The sequence below is a fragment of the Dendrobates tinctorius genome, unplaced genomic scaffold (assembly GCF_039654945.1).
Source record: "Dendrobates tinctorius isolate UK_male_01 unplaced genomic scaffold, ASM3965494v1 ptg000031l, whole genome shotgun sequence".
Taxonomy (NCBI): Eukaryota; Metazoa; Chordata; class Amphibia; order Anura; family Dendrobatidae; genus Dendrobates; species Dendrobates tinctorius.
The window spans coordinates 22,948,029-22,955,000 of record NW_027361699.1 but is presented as its reverse complement, the minus strand read 5'-3'; positions in this window follow the sequence as shown (position 1 = coordinate 22,955,000).

Sequence of the window (6,972 nt, the reverse complement as noted above, 5' to 3'; positions counted from 1 at the left end):
ACTCAAAATGGCCAGAAAAAAAAAGAACTTTCATGTGAAACTCGACAGTCTATACTTGTTCTTAGAAATGAAGGCTATTCCATGCGAGAAATTACCAAGAAAATGAAGATTTCAACGGTGTGTACTACTCCCTTCAGAGGAGAGCACAAACAGACTCTAACCAGAGTAGAAAGAGAAGTGGGAGGCCCTGCTGCACAACTGAGCAACAAGACATGTACATTAGAGTCTGTAGTTTGAGAAATTGATGCCTCACAGGTCCTCAACTGGCAATTTCATTAAATAGTACACGCAAAATGCCAGTGTCAACGTCTACAGTGAAGAGACGATTCCGGGATGCTGGCCTTCATGGCAGAGTGGCAAAGAAAAAGCCATATCTGAGACTGGCTAATAAAAGGAAAAGATTAATATGGGTAAAACAACACAGACATTGGACAGAGGAACATTGGTAAAAAGTGTTATGGACAGACGAATCCAAGTTTGAGGTGTTTGGGTCACATAGAAGAACATTTGTGAGATGCAGAACAACTGAAAAGATGCTGGAAGAGTGCCTGACGCCATCTGTCAAGCATGGTGGAGGTAATGTGATGGTCTGGGTTGCTTTGGTGCTGGTAAAATGGGAGATCTGTACAAGGTAAAAGAGATTTTGAATAAGGAAGGCTATCACTCCTTTTTGCAATGCCATGCCATACCCTGTTGACAGCGCTTGATTGGAGCCAATTTCATCCTACAACAGGACAATGACCCAAAGCACACCTCCAAATTATGCAAGAACTATTTAGGGAAGAAGCAGGCAGCTGGTATTCTATCTGTAATGGAGTGGCCAGTGCAGTCACCAGATCTCAACCCCATTGAGCTGTTGTGGGAGCAGCTTGACTGCATGGTACTCAAAAAGTACCCATCAAGCCAAACCAACTTGTGGGAGGGACTTCTGGAAGCATGGGGTGAAATTTCTCCAGATTACCTCAGCAAATTAACTGCTAGAATGCCAAAGGTCTGCAATGCTGTAATTGCTGCAAAGGGAGCATTTTTTGACGAAAGGAAAGTTTGAAGGAGATAATTATTATTTCAAATAAAAATCCTTTTTTTGAACCTTGTCAATGTCTGGACTAGATTTTAAATTAATTTGGCAACTCATTTGATTAATAAAAGTATGAGTTTTCATGGAAACACAATTGTCTGGGTGACCCCAAACTTTTGAAAGGTAGTGTATATATAAAAGATCAAAAATAATAATAAATGAAATCAATATATACTGTGTATATGCTATCTCTAAATAAATATTTTAAAGAAAAAAAAAATAAAAGTACGCATATTTGGCATCGCCGCGTCCGTAACGACCCGACCTATTAAACTGTCCCATTAGTTAACCTGTTGGGGATGGCTAAATTAACCCTTCATGGTTGACCAAGTGATTTCCAAATTAATCCACAAGATGTTGCTAGCAACTGAGAATGACCAGCCGGAGACGTGTGCCTCTGTATGGGAGGATCAAGGCAGATCACTAACCCCGTTTATTATGTCACCTTTTTTATAGTATTTTTCTTAATTATGCAAAGTACTCAGCTACCAATATCATTGTCATGACACATTTCCTTTATAAGCCAATAGTATTGCAAGAAAATCGGAATATGTCCCTAGATGCGTGATGTAGAAAATAGAATAGCACATTCATCTGGGTCTCATATCTTATATCTTGTTCAGACTAGAACTGTCTGGTTTCATAACAACCGGGAACTTTCATCCTAGTTACAAAATGTATCTGGTAAGCAACAAAATGGCGTCGCAAGCACAAAAATGGAGTCTTTGAGTGCAAGATGTCCCGTACATCTGAATACTGTACTTCACAATCCCCTAGATAAATTTTGTTAACTAATATGCAGCATCAGAGGTGCTATCCCAAGCCATAAGCTTGAGGGGTACTGGTCTTCACATGGCTGATGCCGTGTTATCAGTCATGGCTGTTGCGGCGCACCCATCCCCCCTGTATGCAACAATTTTTGAATAACAATTTTTGATGACAGTGGTGGAGATCTTTTTAAAGGTAACCATGCGCTTGGCTTCAACATCTTCATCAAGTAGCCTTTTGAGATAGGTGTAGAGAAGAGCAGGGGCAACAACGCCTTTGGTATCATCATTAGCTGTCCTAGTGCAGAATTTCCTAATACATACAGAAATACACCAAAGAACAAGTTTTAGTATCACATATACAACAAGGATACAGGCAGCAATATGCAACAAGCTTTGTAAGATCCCAGCTATCCAGCCCCCAATTCCCTTAAACCAATTGGCTGGATTGAGAAAGGAGAAGGTGTTTGACCACCAACTGTCCTTATTACAGTCATTGTCTTTATCATATTGATCTCTGAGTCTTTGAATGTCTTCTAACTTTAACTTTAACTTCTACCAATAATATGGAAAATGCGGAAAACCAAAATATTATGCACCCTTTATTTGTTATTGGCTTGTTGGGTGATGAGGAGAACTTGATAGGGACCGTCATGCAAGGGTTCTAGTCCGTGCTTTCTGACATGCCTTTTCATGACTACAAAATCACCAGGCTTCAGGTTATGACAGGTGTCTGTTTCTGCTGAATCTGGAAAAGAAGAGCAAACTAGAGCATGGGTGTTAGATAGATTTTTACTAAGTTGAATAACATATTGAACAGCACGGTCAGTTTCTTCTGATAACTGCTGAGGCTGGAAATTTGCAACTGGGGGCCTAGCACCAAACAATTTCTCATATGGGGACAGCCATATTTTGCAATAGGGGTAGTATGGATGTGGTATAGTACAATGGGTAGGAGTTCTGGCCATGGAGCCGTAGTCTCCTGCTTCATTTTGTTCAATTGTCCCTTCAGTGTGCCGTTCAGCCTCTTAACTTTCCCACTGGATTGTGGGTGCTACGGAGTATGTAGGGCTACAGTAGATCCAAGCATTGTTAGAATTTCTTGGTACACATGAGAAGAAAAGGCCGGACCTTGATCACTTTCAACAACTTCTGGAACCCCATATCTGCATATGACTTCCATCACCAGTTTCTTCGCTGTGGTTTTTGCAGTCATATTAGTAACAGGGAATGCTTCCGGCCAACTGGAGAACATGTCAACAACAACCAAACAGTATTCATACCTTCCAGACTTAGGTAACGTGATATGGTCCACCTGGAGCCTTTTGAAAGGATAGTCGGGCTTAGCAAGATGCTTCGGGGGTACACATTGAAGTTGACCGGGATTGCAGGTCTGACAGATATTACAGGCACGGTTGAGCGCTGTCAAAACTGTGGAAATTCCTGGGGCCCAGTAGAATTTTTGCACCAGTGCGAGGGCCTGATTCTTTCCTCGATGTGTAGGCCCATGTGCCCATGTGACATTAGCAGGGTACATTCGCTTAGGGAGACACACGAGTTGGTCCTTTTTACAAAGACCATTATCCATACGTGCCCCATCAGTCTTCCATTGCTTCACCTCTTCCGTTGGGGACATTCTCTGCATCGTCATTAAACGGTCTCACGGGGTCCAACAGAAAACTTCAGTCTGTTGTAGATCATCAGGTTCTTGTAGGGTCAATGTTTCTTATAACTGTTTATGCTGAGAGCGTGTGGTCACCATAGTTGGTATGGCTGGTTCAATGGGTAAAAGAGCGGTGGCTTTTGCTTGCATATCCGCAAATGCGTTGCCAACAGTCTGTGGACTGTTCCTAGGACCGTGCGCCTTAACTTTGATAATGGCCACCTGAGTAGGTAATTTGATCGAATCCATAAGGGTTTTAACAGCTTCAGCTTTTTTCACTGGGGTTCCGGCAGTAGTAATAAACCCTTGATTGGCCCATAGAGTCCCAAAATCGTGAGCAATACCAAATGCATACCGTGAGTCCGTGTATATATTAGCCCGCCTGTTCTTGGCCAAAATACATGCAGTAGACAGAGCCTGAAGTTTTGCTTCTTGTGCTGACTGTGAGGGCAGGAGTGCAGCTGCATGCACTACAGTGTCCTCTGAGGTAACAGCATATCCCATGTGGAATTTATCAAACTCATCAGCATATCTTGAACCATCCGTGTATAACACCAGATCAGGATTTGGAAGTGGATTCTCACTGATATTTGGCGGAGTAGCTGTTTCTTCAGTCATGCGGGGCAAAAATGTGCATTTCATGTCCAAGAATTATGTCTACAGTCTTGTCAAGCAACGAATGAGTGGCGTGAACTGCCCTCATGCAACTTGGTGATACTCGGGCCACAGGGTCGAGACGGGCCGAATAATAGCCCACTGGTCGTTGCCTATTGCCATGTGATTGTGTAAGTACCCCTGCTGCGTGTCCTTCATTTTCAGACACATACAAATGGAACGGTCGAGTATAGTCCGGGATGCGCAAGGCAGGGGCGGAGGCAATAAGCCGCTTTAACTCAGAGAAAGCGCGATGGAGGCTTTCCATACAAACCGGTGATCTGTCCTTATAGCTCATTATGCTGTCTTTTTAGGCATTGTAAAGGGGTTGCATTATGCGGGATGCATCCGGTATCCACTGACGACAATAAGTAGATAGTCCAAGAAAACGCTGGAGTTCAGTTTCATCTTTTGTGAAAGGAAGGGAGCTGACAGCTATTTTTCTTTTTTCTGTGAGGTGTCTCACACCCTGAAGGAGATAGTGACCCAAGAATATCACTTGACCAAGGCAAAACTGAAGTTTGGAGGCCGAAACCCGACAATTCAGTGCTGCCAGATGCTTGAGGAGGCTAACAGTGGCAGCAATGGCTTCTTGCTCCGTCCATGCACACAACAAAAAATCATCCACATACTGAAGCAGTGTGACCTGGGCGTGATTTAACTTCCAGGGCAAGAGACACTCGCTCATGTTTTTTGCAAACTGATTGGGACTGTTTTGGGCCCTTTGTGGCATAACTGTCCATGTTAATTGTCCACCCTGATAAGTGAATGCAAACAGAAACTGGCAATCTGGGTGTAACGGAATGCTAAAGAAGGCATTGGTAAGGTCGATGACTGTAAACCAAGCAGCATCCTGGGGTATTTGGGACAAAAGAGTATGTGGATTAGGCACCACTGGAGTTTCCAGAACAGTAACTGCATTAACTGCCCGTAGATCTTGTACCAGGGGTTTGGCCAGGTGGGGTCTTTTTCTTAAAGGGAAATAAGGGTGTGTTACATGGAGAAACACAGGGTACCAGAGCACCATTATCAAGTAATGTTTGTATTTGTTCCTGGAGGCCCCGCTCCTGATCATGTTTCAAAGGATATTGATAGACTTTGGGAAAAGGGGCACCAGGTTTGAGAAACACTTTTACTGGTTCTACAGGCATTTTCCCTATATCATCTGGCCCTTTTGACCAAAGTTTAGATGGTATCTCTGAGAAGTATGGGGTGAGTCGTTGATACTCAGGCAATATTGGGGGTGGATCTGAGCCTATCAAGGCCATCATAACTGTGGGAAGGGCATGCAAAATACAGATTTCCTCACTGTCTTCATCTGCATAAGGGTTATGTAAAGTAAGAAGCATCTGACCATCATCTTGGAATTGTATTCTGGAGCGGAACTGTGATAATAAATCTGCCCCTAGTAAATTTACTGGACATGTGGGAGAGATTATGAAATGAGCGGTAACCTCGGGGAAGGGTCCCACAGGGATGGGTTTTGTAAGAGTATGTTTATTGGGTCTGCCATGTACTCCAATTAAAACAGCGGGGGGTTTGACAATCGCTCTGAAAGTGTCCGAGTCGGCCACAGCGCCAGCATTGCAGATGAGAATTGGCACGACGGATCTGGGGAGTAAGGTTCCCAGTCATAGGATTGGGAGAGATATTGGAGTAGGGAGCTGAATTTGTGTATGGTTGGAGCGTGGGAGCTGTAGTTTGCTGTGTGCCACTGATAAAGAACGAGCTGTGTTTGCAGCTGCGATGGGGGCTGAGATTGGAGGGGGAACTGGAGCAGCTGCAGCTGCTGGTTTACTTTTTTTTTTCCAGCTAACGCAGAGCAGGTTAAATTCTTCTGAAAGTTTTTTTTTCTACTTTTAATGCATCGTCCGGAGTCTTTCTGGCACATTACTCTGGCACTTTCTCAGTTCCACAGTCAGTTTCTTGCACCACAAAACATCTAGTCCTTGTCATAATAATAGACAATTTTCCTTCTTCAACATAACAGAAACAATCAGAGTTCACTGCCTCTGTTCTTCCTAACACCTTCATCACACAATTCATGTGCCATGCCACGGAATTCTTCTTTTTCTTCCACAGATTCTCTCCTTTAGAGCTAAATATCCTTACTTCAGTTGTGCACAGTACTGGAGCTGCCTTTCAGTCTGTTCCACTGGGTCTATCCCCTTCTGCCATGCCCAAAATTCAACGCGGTACTCAGTGGAAGGAGGAGGGCATCTCAGACTATCCCTCCAGACACCTCTGGTTATATATATCTATATACCTGAGTTACGTATCCTACCCAGTCTTTGATCACATCACCATGCCCGATTCTAACAGTGATCAGGATTTCAGGATATTTTGACTATAAAGAGAGTCACAATCACTGGTCAATCCGGGGTGTCCATCCCTTATGAGGTACGGTTCGAATACTGGGCCCCCAATGGGACTGCACCTCTATATGATCCCACCCAAGGATCACCCCACCATCAACGACAAACCTCAGATCCTCTTTGCAGCAACAAGCACAGGAAAACCACACCAACGGTCAGTCTGAACAGTATAGCTGCCAACTTACCGTGGTTGTCGTGGGGGATGATCAGTCCCAATTTTCCAGTGCCTGTGTCCGATCTGAGGGTCCTTTGTCTTGTCCTCCGGGGGCAGAGGCGTCCCTATTTGGGGGCCCTCATGTTGACGCCAGCTGTTGGGGAGGGCTAAATTAACCCTTCACAGTTGACCAAGTGATTTCCAAATTAATCCACAGGATGTTGCTAGCAACTGAGAATGACCAGATGGAGATGTGTGCCTCTGTATGGGAGGATCAAGGC